We start from the raw sequence: 27,624 nt of genomic DNA on the forward strand, positions 1-27,624 counted from the left end.
TTAAACATATTTTTATCTTTTAACAAGTGGACTCTTATAAACTTATTAACTTTAGGTTTTATCCATTTTTTAAATTTTAAATCTAAAGAAGAAGAAGAAGAAGAAGAAGAAGAAGGTTACGATGACTGATTTCGGAGGAATATGTTTTATAACATTATAATGCAATAAATGCAAAAAAAATGTAAAAGTTATCAAAAAGTCTCTTTTAGACTTTTAATTAAAACCATTTGTTATACTATTTATCTGCATTTACCGGTATTATTGGCGCAAATGTAATGTTTTATTTTGGCGCAAATGAAATATGGTTTGTGGCGCAAATGAAAAATTATTTTGGCGCAAATGAAAGATTATTTTGGCGCAAATGAAATGCCGATTAGCGCAAAAGCAAAGCACCGTACACAGGGCTAGGTACGCAGATTTTAAAAAATGTTTGCCAAGGTCTTTCAAATCTTTTTTTTTTCGTATTTCCTGACTATTTTAGTATTTGTATCACATTATGAACTTTTTTAACTTGATTGAAATCAACTTTTCCTTGTTTTCAATGCCGCAAATTCTATCAATGAGCAGTTTACTATCCGTATCCAAAAAGTATTCAGTATTGACCCAAAGGGAGTCGGTTTGCAGATTTAAATTTTGGTTATCACGGTTTTTCAAACCTTTTTTCGTATTTACTGTCTTTTTATATCACATTATGATCTTTTTTTTAAATTAGACATCAATATTTCTTGTATCTAGCAATGTGCAGTTTACTACTCATATCATTTTACTGAAAAATCCGATTCGAATGCTTAAATAAAAATTATCTTTAATAACTAACAGTGCATTTGTAACTTATCGGCTTAAACAAATTAAACTATTCTTCCTGCCTTTCTTGGTAACAATTTCGTGGTTTAATGCCTATATATACAACTCGTCTAAACATCAACCCAACAAACCAGGCAGAAGCTAGCGAACAATAGCTAGCGAACAATAAGCCAGCGAACAATAAGGCGATATATCGAGAAACCAAAAAACAGAATAAGACAACAACGGCCGTTAAATAAAAAAATATTTAAAAAGGCAGAAAATCAGTTAAAATATAGCAATTTAAACTCAATTTTGCAATGGTTTTTATCCAATCTACTGATTTAACAAGTCGCATAACTTTTTAGGCTAATATTCAGTACCACAATAACTATGCATCTATCAACGGATTATTTGTAGGTGTAGGGCCACCTATGCACCCTCTTCAATTTAGAACGTATGTAAAAGTAGTCCTACCCTGTAAAATATAGCACCTTTTATGTCATTGTTTAATCTAGAGCTCAAAATTTGAAAAAAAATGTCAAAAAATTATGAGGGTCGGCCTATTCCAGGGCTTCTAGAGAAAAATAATGAGGGGTGTCACGGGGAATGACTATATAGGTCTTGTAGAGGAGAAACAGGCGCTTCTTTTGCGCTAGGTATCGAAGGGCGCTATGTTCAAAAATCTGAAACTAGAGCTCAAAATTCGAAAAAAAATGTCCAAAAAATGGGGGTAGGGTCGGCCTATTCCAGGAGTTCTAGAGAAAAATAATGAGCGGTGTCACGGGGTATGACTATATAGGTCTTGTAGAAGAGAAACAGGCGCTTCTTTTGCGCTAGGTATCGAAGGGCGCTATGTTCAAAAATCTGAAACTAGAGCTCAAAATTTGAAAAAAATGTCAAAAAATTAGGGGGGTCGGCCTATTCTAGGACTTCTAGAGAAAAATAATGAGGGGTGTCACGGGGTATGACTAAATAAGTCTTGTAGAGGAGAAACCGGCGCTTCTTTTGCACTAGGTATCGAAGGGCGCTATGTTCAAAAATCTGAAACTAGAGATCAAAATTTGAAAAAAATGTCAAAAAATTAGGGGGGTCGGCCTATTCTAGGACTTCTAGAGAAAAATTATGAGGGGTGTCACGGGGTATGACTATAAAGGTCTTGTAGAGGAGAAACAGGCGCTTCTTTTGCACTAGGTATCGAAGGGCGCTATGTTCAAAAATCTGAAACTAGAGCTCAAAATTCGAAGAAAATGTCCAAAAAATGGGGGTAGGGTCGGCCTATTCCAGAAGTTCTAGAGAAAAATAATGAGGGGTGTCACGGGGTATGACTATATAGGTCTTGTAGAGGAGAAACAGGCGCTTCTTTTGCGCTAGGTATCGAAGGGCGCTATTTCAAAAATCTGAAACTAGAGCTCAAAATTTGAAAAAAATGTCAAAAAATTAGGGGGGTCGGCCTATTCTAGGACTTCTAAAGAAAAATAATGAGGGGTGTCACGGGGAATGACTATATAGGTCTTGTAGAGGAGAAACAGGCGCTTCTTTTGCGCTAGGTATCGAAGGGCGCTATGTTCAAAAATCGGAAACTAGAGCTCAAAATTCGAAAAAAATGTCAAAAAAATGGGGGTAGGGTCGGCCTATTCCAGAAGTTCTAGAGAAAAATAATGAGGGGTGTCACGGGGTATGACTATATAGGTCTTGTAGAGGAGAAACAGGCGCTTCTTTTGCGCTAGGTATCGAAGGGCGCTATGTTCAAAAATCTGAAACTAGAGCTCAAAATTTGAAAAAAATGTCAAAAAAATAGGGGGGTCGGCCTATTCTAGGACTTCTAGAGAAAAATAATGAGGGGTGTCACGGGGAATGACTATATAGGTCTTGTTGAAGAGAAACAGGCGCTTCTTTTGCGCTAGGTATCGAAGGGCGCTATGTTCAAAAATCTGAAACTAGAGCTCAAAATTTGAAAAAAATGTCAAAAAATTAGGGGGGTCGGCCTATTCTAGGACTTCTAGAGAAAAATAATGAGGGGTGTCACGGGGTATGACTAAATAAGTCTTGTAGAGGAGAAACCGGCGCTTCTTTTGCACTAGGTATCGAAGGGCGCTATGTTCAAAAATCTGAAACTAGAGATCAAAATTTGAAAAAAATGTCAAAAAATTAGGGGGGTCGGCCTATTCTAGGACTTCTAGAGAAAAATTATGAGGGGTGTCACGGGGTATGACTATAAAGGTCTTGTAGAGGAGAAACAGGCGCTTCTTTTGCACTAGGTATCGAAGGGCGCTATGTTCAAAAATCTGAAACTAGAGCTCAAAATTCGAAGAAAATGTCCAAAAAATGGGGGTAGGGTCGGCCTATTCCAGAAGTTCTAGAGAAAAATAATGAGGGGTGTCACGGGGTATGACTATATAGGTCTTGTAGAAGAGAAACAGGCGCTTCTTTTGCGCTAGGTATCAAAGGGCGCTATGTTCAAAAATCTGAAACTAGAGCTCAAAATTTGAAAAAAATGTCAAAAAATTAGGGGGGTAGGCCTATTCCAGGGCTACTACCGAAAAATAATGAGGGGTGTCACCTGAAATGACTATATAGGTCTTGTAGAGGAGAAACAGGCGCTTCTTTTGCGCTAGGTATCAAAGGGCGCTATGTTCAAAAATCTGAAACTAGAGCTCAAAATTCGAAAAAAATGTCCAAAAAATGGGGGTAGGGTTGGCCTATTCCAGGAGTTCTAGAGAAAAATAATGAGGGGTGTCACGGGGTATGACTATATAGGTCTTGTAGAAGAGAAACAGGCGCTTCTTTTGAGCTAGGTATCGAAGGGCGCTATGTTCAAAAATCTGAAACTAGAGCTCAAAATTTGAAAAAAATGTCAAAAAATTAGGGGGGTCGGCCTATTCCAGGGCTTCTACAGAAAAATAATGAGGGGTGTTACGGGGTATGACTACATAGGTTTTGTAGAGAAGAAACAGGCGCTTCTTTTGCGCTAGGTATCAAAGGGCGCTATGTGCAAAAATCTGAAACTAGAGCTCAAAATTTGAAAAAAATGTAAAAAAAATAGGGGGGTCGGCCTATTCTAGGACTTCTAGAGAAAAATAATGAGGGGTGTCACGGGGAATGACTATATAGGTCTTGTTGAAGAGAAACAGGCGCTTCTTTTGCGCTAGGTATCGAAGGGCGCTATGTTCAAAAATCTGAAACTAGAGCTCAAAATTTGAAAAAAATGTCAAAAAATTAGGGGGATCGGCCTATTCCAGGGCTTCTAGAGAAAAATAATGAGGGGTGTCACGGGGTATGACTATATAGGTCTTGTAGAAGAGAAACAGGCGCTTCTTTTGCGCTAGGTATCGAAGGGCGCTATGTTCAAAAATCTGAAACTAGAGCTCAAAATTCGAAAAAAATGTCAAAAAATTAGGGGGGTTGGCCTATTCCAGGGCTACTACCGAAAAATAATGAGGGGTGTCACGGAAAATGACTATATAGGTCTTGTAGAGGAGAAACAGGCGCTTCTTTTGCACTAGGTATCGAAGGGCACTATGTTAAAAAATCTGAAACTAGAGCTCAAAATTTGAAAAAAATGTCAAAAAATTAGGGGGGTCGGCCTATTCTAGGACTTCTAGAGAAAAATAATGAGGGGTGTCACGGGGTATGCCTATATAGGTCTTGTAGAAAAGAAACAGGCGCTTCTTTTGCACTAGGTATCGAAGGGCGCTATGTTCAAAAATCTGAAACAAGAGCTCAAAATTCGGAAAAAATGTCAAAAAAATGGGGGTAGGGTAGGCCTATTCCAGGAGTTCTAGAGAAAAATAATGAGGGGTGTCACGGGGTATGACTATATAGGTCTTGTAGAAGAGAAACAGGCGCTTCTTTTGCGCTAGGTATCGAAGGGCGCTATGTTCAAAAATCTGAAACTAGAGCTCAAAATTTGAAAAAAATGTCACAAAATTAGGGGGTCGGCCTATTCCAGGGCTTCTACCGAAAAATAATAAGGGGTGTCACGGGGAATGACTATATAGGTCTTGTAGAGGAGAAACAGGCGCTTCTTTTGCGCTTGGTATCAAAGGGCGCTATGTTCAAAAATCTGAAACTAGAGCTCAAAATTTGAAAAAAATGTCAAAAAAATAGGGGGGTCGGCCTATTCTAGGACTTCTAAAGAAAAATAATGAGGGATGTCACGGGGAATGACTATATAGGTCTTGTAGAAGAGAAACAGGCGCTTCTTTTGCGCTAGGTATCGAAGGGCGCTATGTTCAAAAATCTGAAACTAGAGCTCAAAATTTGAAAAAAATGTCAAAAAATTAGGGGGGTCGGCCTATTCCAGGGCTACTACCTAAAAATAATGAGGGGTGTCACCTGAAACGACTATATAGGTCTTGTAGAGGAGAAACAGGCGCTTCTTTTGCGCTAGGTATCAAAGGGCGCTATGTTCAAAAATCTGAAACTAGAGCTCAAAATTCGAAAAAAATGTCCAAAAAATGGGGGTAGGGTCGGCCTATTCCAGGAGTTCTAGAGAAAAATAATGAGGGGTGTCACGGGGTATGACTATATAGGTCTTGTAGAAGAGAAACAGGCGCTTCTTTTGAGCTAGGTATCGAAGGGCGCTATGTTCAAAAATCTGAAACTAGAGCTCAAAATTTGAAAAAAATGTCAAAAAATTAGGGGGGTCGGCCTATTCCAGAGCTTCTACAGAAAAATAATGAGGGGTGTCACGGGGAATGACTATATAGGTCTTGTAGAGAAGAAACAGGCGCTTCTTTTGCGCTAGGTATCAAAGGGCGCTATGTTCAAAAATCTGAAACTAGAGCTCAAAATTTGAAAAAAATGTAAAAAAAATAGGGGGGTCGGCCTATTCTAGGACTTCTAGAGAAAAATAATGAGGGGTGTCACGGGGTATGACTATATAGGTCTTGTAGAGAAGAAACAGGCGCTTCTTTTGCGCTAGGTATCAAAGGGCGCTATGTTCAAAAATCTGAAACTAGAGCTCAAAATTTAAAAAAAATGTCAAAAAATTAGGGGGATCGGCCTATTCCAGGGCTTCTAGAGAAAAATAATGAGGGGTGTCACGGGGTATGACTATATAGGTCTTGTAGAAGAGAAACAGGCGCTTCTTTTGCGCTAGGTATCGAAGGGCGCTATGTTCAAAAATCTGAAACTAGAGCTCAAAATTTGAAAAAAATGTCAAAAAATTAGGGGGGTCGGCCTATTCCAGGGCTACTACCGAAAAATAATGAGGGGTGTCACGGGAAATGACTATATAGGTCTTGTAGAGGAGAAACAGGCGCTTCTTTTGCACTAGGTATCGAAGGGCACTATGTTCAAAAATCTGAAACTAGAGCTCAAAATTTGAAAAAAATGTCACAAAATTAGGGGGGTCGGCCTATTCCAGGGCTTCTACCGAAAAATAATAAGGGGTGTCACGGGGAATGACTATATAGGTCTTGTAGAGGAGAAACAGGCGCTTCTTTTGCGCTAGGTATAAAAGGGAGCTATGTTCAAAAATCTGAAACTAGAGCTAAAAATTTGAAAAAAATGTCAAAAAAATAGGGGGGTCGGCCTATTCTAGGACTTCTAAAGAAAAATAATGAGGGGTGTCACGGGGAATGACTATATAGGTCTTGTTGAAGAGAAACAGGCGCTTCTTTTGCGCTAGGTATCGAAGGGCACTATGTTCAAAAATCTGAAACTAGAGCTCAAAATTTGAAAAAATGTCAAAAAATTAGGGGGGTCGGCCTATTCCAGGGCTTCTAGAGAAAAATAATGAGGGGTGTCACGGGGAATGACTATATAGGTCTTGTAGAGGAAAAACAGACACTTCTTTTGCGCTAGGTATCGAAGGGCGCTATGTTCAAAAATCTGAAACTAGAGCTCAAAATTTGAAACAAATGTCAAAAAATTAGGGGGGTCGGCCTATTCCAGGGCTTCTACAGAACAATTAATGAGGGGTTTCACGGGGTATAACTATATAGGTCTTGTAGAGGAGAAACAGGCGCTTCTTTTGCACTAGGTATCGAAGGGCGCTATGTTCAAAAATCTGAAACTAGAGCTCAAAATTCGAAGAAAATGTCCAAAAAATGGGGGTAGGGTCGGCCTATTCCAGGAGTTCTAGAGAAAAATAATGAGGGGTGTCACGGGGTATGACTATATAGGTCTTGTAGTGGAGAAACAGGCGCTTCTTTTGCGCTAGGTATCGAAGGGCGCTTTGTTCAAAAATCTGAAACTAGAGCTCAAAATTAAAAAAAAATGTCAAAAAATTAGGGGGGTCACCCAGCAGCGGCATAACAAAAAAAAACTCATCATAAATACCAGACGCGCGTTTCGTCTACAAAAGACTCATTAGTGACGCTCGAATCAAAATAATGGTTGAAAGGCCAAAATAAAGGACGAAGTTGAAGATCATTGAGAACCAAACATTCCTAGCAGTTTTGCCAAATACAGGTAAGACAGTTTATTCCTGGTGTAGAAAAACCTTAGTTTTTTTCAAAAATTCAAAGCGGTGTTAATTTATAAGATTATATTAATGATAAGCCAAGTCAACACACAAGTGCCAACTACTGGGATGGTGATACCCTCGGGGAAATAAATCTTTACCAGCAGTGGCATCGACTCAGTGGTTGCATTTTAAGTTTTAACTCATCATAGATACCAGTATTTTAATTTTATATTTACGCCAGACGCGCGTTTCGTCTACAATATATCAGTGAATGTCCTGTGAAGGGAAAACAGGCGCATCGTTTGCGTAAGACTTCAAAAGGTGCTATGTTCAATTTTGTCGAAAGGAACTAAAAAAAAATACAAACTCAACTGTCAGACAAGAACGCAAAAACCAAAAAAAAACAAACCAACATATCAGAGTCAGTAAAAACTAATTTTCAAAATCTTGTCATATAAAGTCATAATTTCCCCATCCGAATAACATGATAAAAGAGTTTGTAAAATGTGTTATGTAAATACTGATAAAAAGAATGCTGATTACTGGATGATTTTCTTTTTCAAGGGTATGTCGAAAAGAAAACGACGAAGATGAAAGAACTTTAGTGCGAATACCAGCTGGTATATAACCTAAAGTTCTATATACACTTACATACTTAATAGACAGTCTACTTTTTATTCTTTCAAAAGTTTTTTTCATATGAGAGGTTTTGTACCAGATAACCAAAATCAGCAAAGAATACTGCATTGTTAAAAAAGTATGATAGTAAAACTACATACAGACCAGTTAACTTTATCAATGACAATACAAGCGCCACAACCTTAAAGACGGTATAAGTACCCTCGTCCACGTGCGGGTGTTGTCTGATAAAAATTGATGTACATGTATACACATGGAAAAAAGTATTTTGTAAAATGTGTTATGTAAATACTGATAAAAAAATGCTGATTACTGGCTGATTTTCTTTTTCAAGGGTATGTCGAAAAGAAAACGACGAAGATAAAAAGAACTTTAGTGCGAATGGCAGCTGGTATATAACCAAATTGGAATTGAAATTAAAAAACACTCTTTATTTTTTTATGATATAATTTGTTAAAATAGAACTAGTTAAACACTATTAAAATATCACCTGAGTTTGATCAATAATTATCGACTCGATAAGTTCTTATCTGCACATGCAGCTCCTGTACCCGTACACAGCAAAACATGTGTTTCATCCTCATTGTTTTCAACACTTTAAATAACCAAGTTTATAAAGTTGTGTGATTGACACCTTGAAATAGGTCCTCCACAACTCATAACAGCAGCAAGATGGCAGATTATCAGCATGAGAGAGGCAGGAATGTCGCTGTGACAATTGCACGTATTGTCGTTCATCACTTTTCCACTATAAGTCGTTTAGAGATTAAAAATTAGGCAATACACGATATAAAAGACTATCCGAGATCAAAAAGACCCCCTATGCCACCTGCTAGGGAAAATCAAGCATGATGAAGCTTAGTCAGAAAGAAACCCATTGCATACAATACAATCCTGAAAAGAGAGAGGTGGGCATACATGGGCCTTTTAACAATAATTGTTCGAGATTGAATCATCTCTACTGGTTATTGTGCGATAAGACCATTTCAGGGACGTTTGCTTACGAACAGACACACAGTTATCCGTATCAAATGTAGTGCAGAGCTCGCCAAAATTGGAAATTAGCATCGTGGAGGAAGATCCAATGTTCAAATGGAATTCGGTTCATCTTCCTTGGCCAGATCGTAGCCCGGATTTGAACCATATCAAGCATATTTGGGACACTATTGGGCGGAAAGTGCAAAAAAGGACACACCAGTTCCAACACATCATGAAATAAACAATGCCCTTCATCAGAAATGGTTGCTGCTACCTTAACAACATATTAGCCGATTCATCGCAGGAATCAAAAGACGTTGAGATGCGGTAATTCGTTTGATTGGAGGCTGCGCACAAAGTACTAATTCTTTGGCGTATAACGACCAACCATGATGCAAACAGTCATCTGAAGATTAATTTTGAAATACCTGACATTGTAAAGTTCGACTACAGTAAAAGTTGAAAAATGCATTTTTTGTACAAAAAACACTACATTTTGTTATTAAAATTGTGGTTGCCAATGTTATCCTAAACTATGTTTCAATAATATCCTACACATATTTTATTATATTTCATCCAAAAAAAGAGGCTGATTTTTCAAGTTTTAAAAAATCAAGGTGCTGCAATACTTTTTTCCATGTGTATATATAATACAGCCGTGCGTAAGATGGGTCCATTAATGTTGTTAACTAAGCGTTTTTTTGAAATAAGTCACTCGCCTATTGCAAATAAGCAGTCGATGCTCAACATAAGAATACAACGACTCGCAACTATGTGAGTTAAAGAACATAGGTTGTTAACTATGCACTATATAACCGACTTCATCTAGTCAGCCGTTTAACAAACCTCATCTTCACAAAAGTACAAATCTGTTTCAACAGAATAAAGAATTCACGTTTATTCTTCGCATCATTTATGTTTTACTTGCCAATATGACTAAGTGTCGCCCTAGACCAAGAAGTTGTGATGATCCAGGTTGCTTTTCATTCCATATTCAAGTCAAGCATTTTCATAAAACTATGGACGGAAAAGATTACCGAATTCAACAACAAAGAGATCAAAGTACTATGTATAATACACTGCGTTGATGTCTACTCTATCGATCCCGTAAGATTTGAGGAAACTCGAGTTTTTCTCGATCACTGAGATCATACCATGATGGGGAAGATGAACTAATACTTTAAAGCCAAATATATTCGCACTTGCGTGATTGGTACTTTAGATGATCTCTTAACCAACAAAAACACCACCAAACAGAGACCGACTTAGGACATGTGGCCGCAACTTATAAGAAATATGAAAGATAATAAGGTGAAGTGTAACTTGTATGCAGACATACTAATTATACAGCAGGGTCAGTTCCGCGTGATTACCAATTCCAGAATTTTAACAATGAGGAAAAACAGGGTTCCCGAACTTCTGAATACCGCGTATCGCATCTATAATCGTATAATTAGGGTGATGTAAATGATCTCTTGGAGGAGTGGAAAGGTATTCTCAGTCATTTATTTCTTGGTTCAAACAATAAGACATGGAGTCACAACCTCTATTTTCAAACACAAAGGTTCGTGGTTCCATCTCCGTTTCTGGGAGACAATTTCAGGGACCAAATTTTCGGCTCTTCGTTCACACCATTTGCGAGTATTATCTTCTGGAACAACGATAGTCTGTCGGAAGGATACGCGACTGATCACGTGTTAAAAGAGAGTCATACCACTTGCACGTAAAAGACAACTTGTTAGCTTAAAAAAAAGAGCAGCACTCGCACAATAAAAGTAGAAAGGGGTATGATTACTAGTAATTTAACTCATAATAACTTGTTTCCGAAATAACTATGATTAAACTAACATCTCTAGAAGGTGTATATTCTTGATGACTCTCCAAGACTGTAAAGGTTATGAGAATGTAAAGGTTACTACTTGTAACCAATGATTCAGCGGTTTTCTCTGATAAATCAGAGTAACTACTATGAATATATGCTGCATTCTATTAAACAAGAGATGTCGACGTGCATTAATTTAATTTGCGTGCCGGTGCTATTGAGAGGAGTGACTTGCGGGTACACATTGTCTGTAGGTGAAATTATGATATGTATTGGTGTATTGACGGGTAAGTTATAACTAGATGATTGTGAGGATTGAATAAAAAAAAATATAATTTGACGGATTTCTTAATCTTAACGAACATTTACGGATTTGTTTGCTAAATCTCTTCCACCACCTTTTTATAAGAGGAATCTTCTGCAATTTTATCATGATGACCTATATAAATGTCATTTTTTGTGAGTATGAATCTAAAATTTCTCAATTTTTATATCGAAACTATCCAGTTATGTATCCAAAATTCTTCTAAAGTCTTGTAAGTGCTCGTTCATTTCCGGAACAAATGGCTTTTAGCTTTGTATTACTTTTCCTTTCTTAAAATAGAAATAAAGGACTTCTTAACTATGTGAGAGATGTATTAATCATAGAAAGATGTCAAAGTGACGTGACATTACATTGCGTGCGGCACATAGTAAACGCCATGTGTGTGGTATTTACGAGAGGTATGAGTATGATGCAACGTATTACCCTCAATTTTTAAGGTTTCAATATCTACTCTAGTTTGTCTCAACACATCTCACTCCGTGAATCTATTCAATTTCTCTTTCTTGTTCTTCTTGTTTTGCTTACCAAACATTCATCACCTGGATCTCAGCTGCCGTTTTATTTTCGTGAAATTAACAAATCAATGGTTCTGCATGTTTGAATTTGTGGTCATACTTGTCCAGCTTGTTCATTATTTTATTTTCACGTTCTTTTATTGCTGCATCATATTTTATTTGCATCAATTTTATATCCGTTTCATACGTGCTTTTGAATGAACCAACATTTCATTACAGAATCCGAAATGGCCCTCAGAGGTTTCAGGATGGTGATATTGTGGTAATTCATGTTCCAGTATCTGAAGAAACTATTCTTGATCGTCCTTTTTATCAATGACCCTTTCTGTTGTTACTTTCCCTGAAAAGTATTATTCAAGTTGGATGACCGTTTCCGATGGATTTGGGCTCTTTTTGGTGAGTCGTCCAAGTTCGTCCCAAAGATGTCCCGTTGGCGATAATCTGAAGACAATACTGGCCACGGCAACACTCGAATGCGAGTAATCTCCAAAATTCATTAAAATGTGTTTACAACGGGCGTTTTCTGTTTAAAATGTAGTTTAACGATGCCTTCGGAGAAACGGGAGAACTAGTGGAGCCAGAATTTCGTTCCTATACCCTTTTGCATTTAGGTTTCCTTCAATAATTGTCAGATCGGGGCGTTCCTGGTAGATTATCCATCCCATACCATTAATTCGCCAAGTTGAATTTCGATTCAGCGGTAAAAAGGATTAGTCTCCATGTTAGTCTATGTCATCGAATCCGTACCCTCTCCATTCAACTCGCGACATCCTTCGATTCTGCGTAAGGAAAGATCACTTCAACGAACGACGAGCTCTTAGGCTGCCCAGATGAAGTCGGTTACAAACTGTTTGCGCATATAGCCTATTTTTGTTTCTTCCATGAGTTTCTCCAAATCGATTACGGAGATAAATAATGCGGATTTGCCAATCTTCACATAACTTCGTTTCACGTGAGTTGCAACCTCGGGGACGTTAAAATGTTGTACCAGTATATCTAAGATGTGTCTTTAGCGCCTTTCAAAGTCATTCTAGAGACATTGAATAGTGCTCGATACATTTAATGATCAAAAGGACAACTCAGTTCCATCTCTATAAAGGTAAATGGTTGAAAAAATGCGTATTTGTTTGAAATCGGAAAATGGCGTAAAGTTATCTTCGAATTTAAAAGAAAATACTAAATGATCATGAATAGATTATTCAGGTCATTAGTTTTAATCGTGAAAATATTACAAACTAATATATTAAATATATTTTACTTAAAAAGCAAAGTAATGTTTCTTTTTTATATATATATACATGGAAAAAAGTATTGCAAAATATTGATTTTTTAAAACTTGAATAATCAGCCTTTATTTTGGATGGAATATGATAAAATATTTGTAAAATAATATTGAAACATAGTTTATGAAAACATTGGCATTTTAACGAACAAAAAATATTTGAAAAAAAAAATATTTATCTAACCACAATTCTAAAAACAAAATGAGGTGTTTTTTGTACAAAAAACTGCATTTTACAACTTTTACTGTAGTCGAACTTTACAATGTCAGACAATTCAAAATTAATCTTAAGATGATTGTTCACATCATGGTTAATCGTTATACGCCAAAGAAATAGCACTTTGTGCGCAGTCTCCATTTAAACGGTCAACCGCCACTTAACGTCTTATGATTTCTGCCATAAATCGACTAATTTGTTGCTTAGGTAGCAGCAACCATTTTTGATGAAGGGCATTGTTTATTTCATCACGTGTTTGGACTGGGGTGTCCTTTTGTGCAAATTACGCCCAATAGTGTCCCATACATCCTTGATATGGTTCAAATCCGGGCTATGATTGGACCAAAGAAGATAAACAGAATTCCATTTGAACAATGGATCTTCCTCCACGATGCTTATTTCCAATTTTGGCGAGCTCTGCACTACATTTGATACGGATAACTGTGTGTCTGTTCGTAAGCAAACGTCCCTGAAATGGTCTTATCGCACAATAACCAGTAGAGATGATTCAATCTCGAACAATTATTGTTAAAAGGCCCATGTATGCCCACCTCTCTCTTTTCAGGATTGTATTGTATGCAATGGGTTTCTTTCTGACTAAGCTTCATCATGCTTGATTTTCCCTAGCAGGTGGCATAGGGGGTCTTTTTGATCTCGGATAGTCTTTTATATCGTGTATTGCCTAATTTTTAATCTCTAAACGACTTATAGTGGAAAAGTGATGAACGACAATACGTGCAATTGTCACAGCGACATTCCTGCCTCTCTCATGCTGATAATCTGCCATCTTGCTGCTGTTATGAGTTGTGGAGGACCTATTTCAAGGTGTCAATCACATAACTTTATAAACTTGGTTATTTAAAGTGTTGAAAACAATGAGGATGAAACACATGTTTTGCTGTGTATGGGTACAGGAGCTGCATGTGCAGATAAGAACTTATCGAGTCGATAATTATTGATCAAACTCAGATGATATTTTAATAGTGTTTAACTAGTTCTATTTTAACAAATTATATCATAAAAAAATAAAGAGTGTTTTTTAATTTCAATTCCAATTTGGTTATATACCAGCTGCCATTCGCACTAAAGTTCTTTTTATCTTCGTCGTTTTCTTTTCGACATACCCTTGAAAAAGAAAATCAGCCAGTAATCAGCATTTTTTTATCAGTATTTACATAACACATTTTACAAAATACTTTTTTCCATGTGTATACATGTACATCAATTTTTATCAGACAACACCCGCACGTGGACGAGGGTACTTATACCGTCTTTAAGGTTGTGGCGCTTGTATTGTCATTGATAAAGTTAACTGGTCTGTATGTAGTTTTACTATCATACTTTTTTAACAATGCAGTATTCTTTGCTGATTTTGGTTATCTGGTACAAAACCTCTCATATGAAAAAAACTTTTGAAAGAATAAAAAGTAGACTGTCTATTAAGTATGTAAGTGTATATAAAACTTTAGGTTATATACCAGCTAGTATTCGCACTAAAGTTCTTTCATCTTCGTCGTTTTCTTTTCGACATACCCTTGAAAAAGAAAATCATCAAGTAATCAGCATTCTTTTTATCAGTATTTACATAACACATTTTACAAACTCTTTTATCATGTTATTCGGATGGGAAAATTATGACTTTATATGACAAGATTTTGAAAATTAGTTTTTACTGACTCTGATATGTTGGTTAGTTTTTTTTTGGTTTTTGCGTTCTTGTCTGACAGTTGAGTTTGTATTTTTTTTTAGTTCCTTTCGACAAAATTGAACATAGCACCTTTTGAAGTCTTACGCAAACGATGCGCCTGTTTTCCCTTCACAAGACATTCACTGATATATTGTAGACGAAACGCGCGTCTGGCGTAAATATAAAATTAAAATACTGGTATCTATGATGAGTTAAAACTTAAAATGCAACCACTGAGTCGATGCCACTGCTGGTAAAGATTTATTTCCCCGAGGGTATCACCATCCCAGTAGTTGGCACTTGTGTGTTGACTTGGCTTATCATTAATATAATCTTATAAATTAACACCGCTTTGAATTTTTGAAAAAAACTAAGGTTTTTCTACACCAGGAATAAACTGTATTTGGCAAAACTGCTAGGAATGTTTGGTTCTCAATGATCTTCAATTTCGTCCTTTATTTTGGCCTTTCAACCATTATTTTGATTCGAGCGTCACTAATGAGTCTTTTGTAGACGAAACGCGCGTCTGGTATTTATGATGAGTTTTTTTTTGTTATGCCGCTGCTGGGTGACCCCCCTAATTTTTTGACATTTTGTTCAAATTTTGAGGTCTAGTTTCAGATTTATGAACATAGTGCCCTTCGATACCTAGCGGAAAACAAGACCTTTATGGTCATACCCCGTGACACTCCTCATTATTTTTCTCTAGAAGCCCTGGAATAGGCCGACCCCCCTAATTTTTTGACATTTTCTTCAAATTTTGAGCTCTAGTTTCAGATTTTTGAACATAGCGCCCTACGATACCTAGCGCAAAAGAAGCGCCTGTTTCTTCTCTACAAGACCTATATAGTCATTCCCCGTGATACCCCTCATTATTTTTTCTCTAGAAGCCCTGGAATAGGCCGACCCTACCCCCATTTTTTGGACATTTTCTTCGAATTTTGAGCTCTAGTTTCAGATTTTTGAACATAGCGCCCTTCGATACCTAGTGCAAAAGAAGCGCCTGTTTCTTTTCTACAATACCTATATAGTCATACCCCGTGACACCCCTCATTATTTTTCTCTAGAAGTCCTAGAATAGGCCGACCCCCCTAATTTTTTGACATTTTTTTCAAATTTTGAGCTCTAGTTTCAGATTTTTGAACATAGCGCCCTTCGATACCTAGTGCAAAAGAAGCGCCTGTTTCTTTTCTACAAGACCTATATAGTTATACCCCGTGACACCCCTCATTATTTTTCTCTAGAACTCCTGGAATAGGCCGACCCTACCCCCATTTTTTGGACATTTTCTTCGAATTTTGAGCTCTAGTTTCAGATTTTTGAACATAGCGCCCTTCGATACCTAGTGCAAAAGAAGCGCCTGTTTCTTTTCTACAAGACCTATATAGTCATACCCCGTGACACCCCTCATTATTTTTCTCTAGAAGTCCTAGAATAGGCCGACCCCCCTAATTTTTTGACATTTTTTTCAAATTTTGAGCTCTAGTTTCAGATTTTTGAACATAGCGCCCTTCGATACCTAGCGCAAAAGAAGCGCCTGTTTCTCTTTTACAAGACCTATATAGTCATACCCCGTGACACCCCTCATTATTTTTCTCTAGAACTCCTGGAATAGGCTTACCCTACCCCCATTTTTTGGACATTTTTTTCGAATTTTGAGCTCTAGTTTCAGATTTTTGAACATAGCGCCCTTCGATACCTAGTGCAAATGAAGCGCCTGTTTCTTTTCTACAAGACCTATATAGGCATACCCAGTGACACCCCTCATTATTTTTCTCTAGAAGTCCTAGAATAGGTCGACCCCCCTAAATTTTTGACATTTTTTTCAAATTTTGAGCTCTAGTTTCAGATTTTTGAACATAGCGCCTTTCGATACCTAGTGCAAAAGAAGCGCCTGTTTCTTTTCTACAAGACCTATATAGTTATACCCCGTGACAACCCTCATTATTTTTCTCTAGAAGTCCTAGAATAGGCTGACCCCCCTAATTTTTTGACATTTTTTTCAAATTTTGAGCTCTAGTTTCAGATTTTTGAACATAGCGCCCTTCGATACCTAGCGCAACAGAAGCGCCTGTTTCTCTTCTACAAGACCTATATAGTCATTCCCCGTGACACCCCTCATTATTTTTCTCTAGAACTTCTGGAATAGGCCGACCCTACCCCCATTTTTTTGACATTTTTTTCGAATTTTGAGCTCTAGTTTCAGATTTTTGAACATAGCGCCCTTCGATACCTAGCGCAAAAGAAGCGCCTGTTTCTTTTCTACAAGACCTATATAGTCATACCCCGTGACACCCCTCATTATTTTTCTCTAGAACTTCTGGAATAGGCCGACCCTACCCCCATTTTTTTGACATTTTTTTCGAATTTTGAGCTCTAGTTTCAGATTTTTGAACATAGCGCCCTTCGATACCTAGCGCAAAAGAAGCGCCTGTTTCTCCTCTACAAGACCTATATAGTCATTCCCCGTGACACCCCTCATTATTTTTCTTTAGAAGTCCTAGAATAGGCCGACCCCCCTAATTTTTTGACTTTTTTTTCAAATTTTGAGCTCTAGTTTCAGATTTTTGAAATAGCGCCCTTCGATACCTAGCGCAAAAGAAGCGCCTGTTTCTCCTCTACAAGACCTATATAGTCATACCCCGTGACACCCCTCATTATTTTTCTCTAGAACTTCTGGAATAGGCCGACCCTACCCCCATTTTTTGGACATTTTATTCGAATTTTGAGCTCTAGTTTCAGATTTTTGAACATAGCGCCCTTCGATACCTAGTTCAAAAGAAGCGCCTGTTTCTCCTCTACAAGACCTTTATAGTCATACCCCGTGACACCCCTCATAATTTTTCTCTAGAAGTCCTAGAATAGGCCGACCCCCTTAATTTTTTGACATTTTTTTTTCAAATTTTGATCTCTAGTTTCAGATTTTTGAACATAGCGCCCTTCGATACCTAGTGCAAAAGAAGCGCCGGTTTCTCCTCTACAAGACCTATTTAGTCATACCCCTTGACACCCCTCATTATTTTTCTCTAGAAGTCCTAGAATAGGCCGACCCCCCTAATTTTTTGACATTTTTTTCAAATTTTGAGCTATAGTTTCAGATTTTTGAACATAGCGCCCTTCGATACCTAGCGCAAAAGAAGCGCCTGTTTCTCTTCTACAAGACCTATATAGTCATTCCCCGTGACACCCCTCATTATTTTTCTCTAGAACTTCTGGAATAGGCCGACCCTACCCCCATTTTTTTGACATTTTTTTCGAATTTTGAGCTCTAGTTTCAGATTTTTGAACATAGCGCCCTTCGATACCTAGTGCAAAAGAAGCGCCGGTTTCTCCTCTACAAGACCTATTTAGTCATACCCCGTGACACCCCTCATTATTTTTCTCTAGAAGTCCTAGAATAGGCCGACCCCCCTAATTTTTTGACATTTTTTTCAAATTTTGAGCTCTAGTTTCAAATTTTTGAACATAGCGCCCTTCGATACCTAGCGCAAAAGAAGCGCCTGTTTCTCCTCTACAAGACCTATATAGTCATTCCCCGTGACACCCCTCATTATTTTTCTCTAGAAGCCCTGGAATAGGCCGACCCTCCTAATTTTTTGACATTTTTTTTCAAATTTTGAGCTCTAGATTAAACAATGACATAAAAGGTGCTATATTTTACAGGGTAGGACTACTTTTACATACGTTCTAAATTGAAGAGGGTGCATAGGTGGCCCTACACCTACAAATAATCCGTTGATAGATGCATAGTTATTGTGGTACTGAATATTAGCCTAAAAAGTTATGCGACTTGTTAAATCAATAGATTGGATAAAAACCATTTCAAAATTGAGTTTAAATTGCTATATTTTAACTGATTTTCTGCCTTTTAAAATATTTTTTTATTTAACGGTCGTTGTTGTCTTATTCTGTTTTTTGGTTTCTCGATATATCGCCTTATTGTTCGCTGGCTTATTGTTCGCTAGCTATTGTTCGCTAGCTTCTGCCTGGTACCCAACAATGTACACAGCCATGTATCACCATCACTGTTGGTGATCTGATGGATAAATCTGTTGTAGAGTTGTCACTGGCTCAGACGTACTTATATATAATATAATCAATTTCCAATTCTAAAAGATGCATATTTAACTTCCACAGAGATGTACGAAAAAAAACATCCTTCTTGGTATGGCTCTGTTTATATACAAATATATACAAAGAGCTATTCAAAAAATCCTTAAAGGCAAAATTTAAATTACAAAAATCCATGTCAGCTTGTAATCCAAGCATTGATACTGCAATTCATTTATATGATCACACAATAAAACCAATTTTATTATATTGTAGTGAAATTTGGGGTTCATTTAAAATTAACTCTGCTGCTTGCAAGAAAAAAAGTGATTATCTATTTGAATTAATCTACATAAATGATTATTTGGAAAAATCACATTTCAGATATTTAAAGCATATTCTTGGTGTAAATAAGAAAGCCTCAAATTTAGCAGTGTTATCAGAGGTTGCAAGATTTCCTCTTTATTTTTCTGTCATTATATCTATGGTCAAATATGTACACAGGCTTAACAAGTTGGACACAGGGTTACTTTATGATGCTTATGTTTGTAATAAAATTTTAGATGCAGAAAACATTAATTGTTGGTATTCATCTATGAAATATGTACTTCAATCACTTGATATTCAAAATTTAGATACAAAGCTCAATAAATTAATTAAATTTGTAAAATGTAAACTTTGTAATAGTTTCAAAACATTTTGGTTGGTCAAAAGATCTGAAACCTTATCACAAGGTAATAGTAAATTAGAGAATTATTTCAACCTCAAGACTGACTTTGTAAAGGAGGCTTATTTATCAATTAAAGATTTTAGTATGAGAAGAGCTATATGTAAAATGAGAATAAGTGCTCATGATCTTAAAATTGAGAAAGATAGATATAATAAAAAATACATAGAGAGAACTCAACGTCTATGTCATCACTGCTTATCACATGGATCAAAATCTATTGAAGATGAGACCCATTTTACAGTAAATTGTCCATTATATGATGAACAGAGGAAATTATTATTTGATAAAGTTATAACTTTTTGTACTAATTTTAAAGAACTACCTAATGACAAGAAATATTTCTGGCTGTTCACAAATGAGCATTTACCAACTCTCATGTGCCTAGGAAATTACATTATTAAAGGTTTAGAAATGAGATCCAGATGTAAACAAAATATATGAAGTAATTTAGTATTTTATTGTTATAAGATTTAATATAATAGTTATATAAAACACATGTTGTGTTAGGCTCTGATCCTGTTCATAACGTTATAGTATGTATTAGTTTTCTGTTTTGCTTTTTCCAATCATATTGTGTTGTAAAATGATGCCCTTTATGGGTTCTTGATTAAATTAATAAAATTCTTATCTTATCTTATCTTATACACACAAAAAAACTTTTGATAACCATACTGACTTAACATGCTTAAAGTCAATAAAAATAAATAGTTTTAAGAAGACATATAAAAAATATATGAAAATTCATTTATTTATATTAATCTTTGGCAAAAACAAAAAACATCATTATCAGATGGCAAACTACGTACGTACTTCAAGTTTAAACAAAACTTTGGATTTGAAAATTATTTAAATATTATAAAAGATTTTGGACAGAGGAGAATTTTCACCAGATTCAGAATATCAGCTCATAGACTTCAAATAGAGTTAGGAAGATATCAAGGTATTATCAGGCAAAATAGATTGTGTATTCATTGCTCATCTGGCGAGGTAGAAGATGAGAACCATTTTTTCCAACATGTTCAAAGTATAAAGGTGAACGTTATGATCTTATAAATGCTATTTGTTTGAAATGTCCTAATTTTACCCAATTACAAAATCCTGAAAAATTTATTTGGATGATGAGTAATGAAGACCATGAAATTTTATGTAAAATCTGTTGTCTTATAGCCAAACATGAACATAGTAATTAAAGAGTAGTGGGACCTTGTCACTTCACTTGCACCTGCTACTGCTATGCTAGAGTGTTGAATATGTATATATATATATGCATTTGTAAATATAATTACATACGATTTTGGATGCCAAAACCTTTTAGTATCATCCCTTGGTGAATTCTGCATTAAAGTGAACAAGTTTTTACTTTTGTGCACTAGTCACGAGGAGGTTAAGAGGGTATCTAAAATTCCACTTACTAACCTTTCCAAGTGCGTTTGACCTTTGTCTCTTTTCCATTTTAGTGACTTGTATTGTTTATTCCTTCAACTTATATTTATGGATAAGAGACGAGGTGGACCTCTGTTAGCAAACTATTTCTATTTTCAATTTAATATCATGGTGAATTAATGAATTATTAAACTATTTTTGCTGGCACTCTGGCATGGCAGAAAAAAATCAAAGATATGAAACTTTGAGAGAACTAAAATAACTTATAAAATAAAACAATAACAATTGTTTTATGATGTGACATTTTATATGATATATATATTCTATGATATTATAATCTCTTCATGTGAATTACAATTTTAATTTTATCTTCATTATATGTTTATGTGTTAAGAATCAGAATGTATTGTGTATTGTTGTCATTATGTCCCGTCAGGGGCCTTAAATTGGAAAATAAAGAACTTTGAACTTTATACATACCCCAATCAAGCCCCATTTTTTATACACAATGGGACCTTTTTACTTCCTCATACCATTACTGGATTTTAGACAAGTCACATCACGAACATAATCGGTAAGATTTGATACTAAGGGACGACATCAAAAGATCGATGTAGGATAAAAAACTTAAATCGAATAGTTTGGGGGTGGGGGGTCAACATTGCTGCAAGTTTTGTTAATCTAAAATCGATTTTACATATATCCATATAGGTAAATCAATTTTTCCCAAATTAAGTTAAGAAGGGGGGTAGGGGGGTCAGCGAAAAAACTATGTGAATTAAGTTTTTTATCCTACATTGAACTTTTGATGTCCTCCCTAACAGTAAGTTATAGTCTGCACGACAACCATAAAACCATACAGATTCGCAAAAATTAAAGTTTTAAGCAGCAATATACCTCTAAACATGTTTATATAAATCTAATATTTGTTTGTTACCAGATTGAATTTTATTGTATAAAAATTCTCGATCAGGAAGGCATCATTCGATTCTCCTTTTTGAGTATTATATAGTTTAGAGATGTCGTGTAAATAAGTTTATATATCATTTAAACTACATACTAGTAATAATTCCTTCTTGGCTTTGTTTAGGGAAAATAATCAAAGTACTGAAGTACTGACCATCGGATGACCGCAAGTTCTTGTGGATGGTCCGCAGGGCCGTAACTACATGGAGGCAAATGAGGCAAATGCCTCATGTTGGAAATAAAAAAAGAAGTGTTGAAACAAAAGCTTGTCTTCATATCAAATGTTTTCACGGCGAGTGTCTTGCAAGAAGAAAGTTCTCTTCACTCTCTGATGTCGCCGCTACATGTTTTTCGTGGTCCATGTTTCTAATCTACTTTTAGTTTTCAGTGTTGATGGTCTATTGACTGTTTGTAGTTATGTGTCTTATCTGTACCCGGGTTTGTCTTATGTTCATTTATTGTCATACTTTATGACTATAGCCTAAGTGTAAATCTAGTAATTTTGTTTTAAACTTGAGTTTTCTTATACTACATTAAATTGTAAGAGTATTTGAATTTGATTAAATCTGACTCGCTGTCTCGTTCTGAGGCGGTTTTAAGCGAACACCAATCAATCAATCATTCTTTATGTCTAACGCTTCGGTTGTCTAATATCTTTTTGATCACTGTATATGACAGTTGCATTAAGTCGTGTTCAGACCCTTTAATAGAAAAGAAAGGAATGTGGAGTAAACGTTCACGGGACTTAATCGCACACAAAGTCAATACATAGAAAAAAGACAAATTATCAATGGTCAGGGTTTTTGTCGAGCCTGAGACTTTTGTCGCAGAAAGCTCGATATAGGCCGGGACAGTGATCCGGCAGCGGCGGCGTTAGCTAAATTCATAGAAGCTTTATATTTTAAAAGGTGGCTGACCTGGATGCTTCATACTTTGTATATAGATGCCTCATGTTACGAAGTTTCTGTCAGTCACAAGTCCAATGTCCTTGACCTCATTTTTGTGGTTCAGTGACTACTTGAAAAAAAGTTAAGATTTTTTGTAATGTTAAATTCTCTCTTATTGTAAAAAGTAAAAACACAAAAATACTGAACTCCGAGGAAAATTCAAAAAGGAAAATCAAAAATCAAAAGGCAAAATCAAAAGTCCAAACACATCAAACGAATGGATAACAACTGTCATATTCCTGACTTGGTACAGGCATTTTCTAATAAGCAATAGGATTACTATATTTTCTATAAGCAATAGGATTACTATATTTGGTATGTGCATACCTTGCAAGGTCCTCATGCTCATCAGACCGTTTTCACTTGACCTCGACCTCATTTCATGGATCAGTGAACAAGGTTAAGTTTTGGTGGTCAAGTCCATATCTTAGATACTGTAAGCAATAGGTCTAGTATATTCGGTGTATGAAAGGACTGTAAGGTCTACATGTCCAACTGGCAGGTGTCATCTGACCTTGACCTCATTTTCATGGTTCAGTTGTTATAGTTAAGTTTTTAAGTTTTGGTCTTTTTTTCTAATACTATATGCAATAGGTCAACTATATTTGGTGTATGGAAATATTTTATGATCTATATGTCAGTCCCGCAGGTTTTATTTGACCTTGACCTCATGGTCCATTGCTCAGTGTTAAGTTTTTGTGTTTTAGTCTGTTTTTCTTAAACTATATTTGTTGTATGGAAGAATTGTTAGATGTACATGCCTGCCTTGCATGGTTCATCTGACCTTGACCTCATTTTCATTGTTCATTTGTTAATGTTAAGTTTTCTTGGTTAATGTTGAGTTTATGTGACAGTTGTAATAAAGCTTTATATTTAGGACTATCAACATATATATAAGGCGAGACATTTCAGCGTGTGCACTCTTGTTAATCTTGTTCTTCATCTTGATAGTCGCTGGAGGTTCTTCAACAATGAAAGAATCATTAATACCATAAAACAAGGTCAAGATGGTCATTAAAAAAATCACCAAAGTCTAAACATAATACAAGACAAGAACAGACAGATCCGGTATTAATGATTATGACCATTACGATTTTTGCTTTATCCTACATATCGGTCTGTTGATGTTGTCTCTAAAACCTAAAAGTCTTAAATTACAATGAATCTATATATTTTGCTTTGAGACCAGAATATTGTTGAAAAAAATAGCTAAAATTAATAGCGTTTCAAAGTAAGAAAGAGTCTGAGAAACGCTCAGAATGCACGATTTTGCGTCATTTTTTTCAGAACTTCTGGGGGCCTTTTGCGGCCCCAAGACCCCTCGCCGAAATTTGTTCACCTCGCTTTGCTCGGCGGATATATTTGGCCCCACTTTTAAAAGAGGCTAGTTACGGCCCTGGTCCGACAAGCACTTTTCTCAGAATAAAATCACATCTCTATACCCGAAAGTGAGGTTGATGTACTGATATAATTTTTTTCTGGGACAAGTTCGTGCGTTGATGATAAATTAATGACAGGGAATTCATCCTCAACGTAATGACTATTATAATATTGTATTGATACAAATCAGTATATTCAGGTTTATTGTTATATATTATATCAGAGACATATAATACAATTGTATAATTGTATTATATGTCTCTGATTATATTTATATACTTGTAAACTACATGCAGTTACATGTATATATAATTTTTATGCATTTTTATATCATTTTATTCTATTATATTAATAACAGTGCAGTGCAAGTGCACGGTGGAATCATCACTCTTCTGTAAATGTCTGTAATAATTCGATTTTTCTAATAGAATGGATTTGAGTAGGCATTCGTATTTTCCGCAAAAAATGTTTAATCATTCATTCAAAGTGTTAATTCTTCCTTAAGACGCTCTTGAAATAATCTTCCCCATGCGTGTGCATAGATATTAATGATTTTTTCCAGTTATATGTATGTACATATAACATAACATTTCTTACGTAATGGAAATCTAGGCGATAGAAATACACCGGAATGCCCTCACATACGCTGTAAAAGGGAAAACACATTATAACGGTATATAGGATTTTTCTTCCTGAGACAAGTGCCTGTGGAAAAACTGGATAATTTAAAAACTTGACATTAATTCATACTGTGACCAACCTTTCATAGTTCATGAATGATATACAGGGATACAAAACAACAACTTTCGATGATTCTGACTTGGGACAAGCACATCAATGTGCATATACCATGTATGTGTACTTTGATGGGCTCTGATTTCTAATGTTTTTAACATAACAAAATCCACCCATTATAGTAATTTTGGTCAAAAGGAGCTCCTTGACCTATCAATATTTTTAACTTATTTTTCTCCTTAACCAATTTTGCTCTACCGACTAATAGTATCAATTTTAAGTTTTTGATTTATTTTATTTCCCCTTAGAAGTAAATCCTTAAATGCTTATTGTTGCTACATTTTTTTTCAACAATGTTTCCGGAATTTTTTTTGATGCGCCTCACATTTTACAAAATCCTGCTGCTTTAACTCAAACTTCAATATTAGATTTCCATGTTTTGGATAAAGCTTTCAGCTTTGATAAAAGTTAAAAGTTTGATAATGAAAATTTTGATTTTATAATAGAAACACGAGATATCACTGTAAAATTAAAATGATGATAGTTCGATACATGAAACAAACAGGAAATCACCACCATTGAAATAGGAAAAGAAAAGTAATCCAGTTCGTATTGAATGAGGGTCTGGACAGGGTATTGGGAGCATGGGGGAAAGGGGTGGGATAAGGGAGAGAGGGGTTGAGAGAAAGGAGAGAAGGGGCAGGAGAAAGAAGAGGAGGGACAGGAGAAAGGAGAAAATGGGGTAAAAAAGGAGACAAAAATGTATATTAAAATTATTAAAATTTAGCAAGAAAACAATTATTTAATAAATGAGTTAATTAACAGATTCAAGAATGTGCTAATAAAAAGTAAATAACAAACAAACAAACGACTCCAAGGAAATATAGAAACGGAAAGTCCTTAATCTAACTGCAAAATCAAACGAATGAATAACAACTGTTATATTCCGAATTGGCACAGGCATTTTCTTATGCAGAAAATGGTGGATTGACCTGGTTTTGTGGCTAACCAAATCTTTCACTTGTATGACAGTCGCAGAAAATTCCCCAAAATGACATAGAAACGAAAAAAAATATTCCAAACCTCGTCACTAATTCATTACGATCTCTAATTATATATGGAGAACAAAAAGGTTCATGGTTCGATCCCCGGTCCGGGATGAACATTTCAGGGACTGAATTTTCGGCTCTCCCTTGACACCATTTACGAGTATGGTCTTGAGGAAACGGTGATAGTCCGTCGGAAGGGGACGATAAATGGCTGACCCGTGTTAAGAGAAAGCCATATCTCTTGCACGTAAAAGACACCCTTGTAGATTTCGCCGAAAAAGATTAGGCTAATGCCGCTACAAGGCAGCACTCGCACCAGCAAAATGGAAAGGGATTAATATAAATGCAAAACTTGTTTCCCAATCCACTATAAATAAATATGTTTAAACTAAAGACTAAAACTACCGAATTCCAGGATTTTATTGTGAGCCCGTGCATGTATATAGAGACACATCCTTGTTGTTTTTTTTTTAGATAAATTACTTCAAAGTTAACCGATATGCATATAATTTGGCTGAAAAGGGATGACATTTCTTAATATAGAGAAACGTGTTTTTTTTCTGAGAGGTATTGCAAAAATATGTAACGGGATCTGAATGGTGTTTGTTATTTTGTTTTCATTTCCTCGGTCTGGTTTCGTAAATTTTTCTTTTAATTCTACTGATTTAGTTTTATTTTCAACTATAAACAGGGTGCATATTCAGCTTTTAAAATGTTATTGAGTGAACAGTGATTTTCGTGTACAATTTGAACTTATTGATTTGAGCTTGCAAATGTCCAGTGGCAAATATTTCAGGCATATTCAGGACGATACAATACAATTTGAAATTTTAATTGTGTCAAAAAGACGCATTTCAAATGCAGCCTTCAATAAAGGTTACTATTTAAGAGGCTGTCCAAGAAAATATCAGGCAAATCCTATAATATGGGTGGCACAACATAATTTTTTTCACACTGAATTTTTGGTTCCAATGCAATGTTTATATCATACAAAGGATATATATGTCAAAGATATTTTTGAATCAACAGTGGATGGCTCAGAAAATGATTTTAAAGTTTACTAACAATGCAACAACATTTAGTACAAAATGAAGAGTTATCTCCCCTTTTCAATGATTTTCAGTGCTGTCTTTGCCTTTTTCTTCTCTTTATTTGTTGCAGTTAATAAAAAAAACAAAAATCAACTTTGAGAAAGAATGAATTTGTGATATGAAATAGATGAAAACAAATTGAAAACAAAATATGTCATGTCCAATCCACTGCCTGGTTTTTCCATGGACACCCTCTTAAAACATTCCATCAGTAAAAGTGAAAAATACATAATACATGTTTTTAATATAGTATATTCTCTGTATGATGTAAACGTTTGGGCAGTGTGCATAGTTGCAGACAAATCTTATTTTATTCAATGTAAGTTCAACATTCTGCCATTCATGAAAAAGGATACAATAAAAAAAATCTGAGAACATACATCATGTATACATGCATCCCCTATATGTAAAACACTCGGTACATTATAAAAGTTCCAGCTTGAAATTGTACACTGAAGAAGGAGGAAGTCGGACTATGTGCTCTGCGTGCCTTTATATATTTTCAAAACACCAAATTTAGCAACCTGTCATTTAACATATGTTTAAGAAAAGTCTTGCTGACTGAATATGCGCACTTTTGGTATATATAATTTTTTTTTTAAAGTTGACATAAAGAAAATCTAGCACTTC

General features: G+C 35.7%; 1 protein-coding gene across 1 annotated transcript in view; it reads left to right on the forward strand.

The window, feature by feature from the left end:
- Positions 1-21,335: 21,335 nt before the first annotated feature.
- Positions 21,336-27,624, forward strand: part of LOC139481759 (eukaryotic translation initiation factor 4 gamma 1-like) — a 40,890-nt gene continuing 34,601 nt past the window's right edge. Inside the window, exon 1 of the mRNA XM_071265248.1 lies at positions 21,336-21,400. The gene's annotated coding sequence lies outside the window, so the exon portion shown is untranslated. The remainder of the gene's footprint in view (positions 21,401-27,624) is intronic.

The sequence above is a fragment of the Mytilus edulis genome, chromosome 7 (genome assembly GCF_963676685.1).
Source record: "Mytilus edulis chromosome 7, xbMytEdul2.2, whole genome shotgun sequence".
NCBI classification, from domain to species: Eukaryota; Metazoa; Mollusca; class Bivalvia; order Mytilida; family Mytilidae; genus Mytilus; species Mytilus edulis.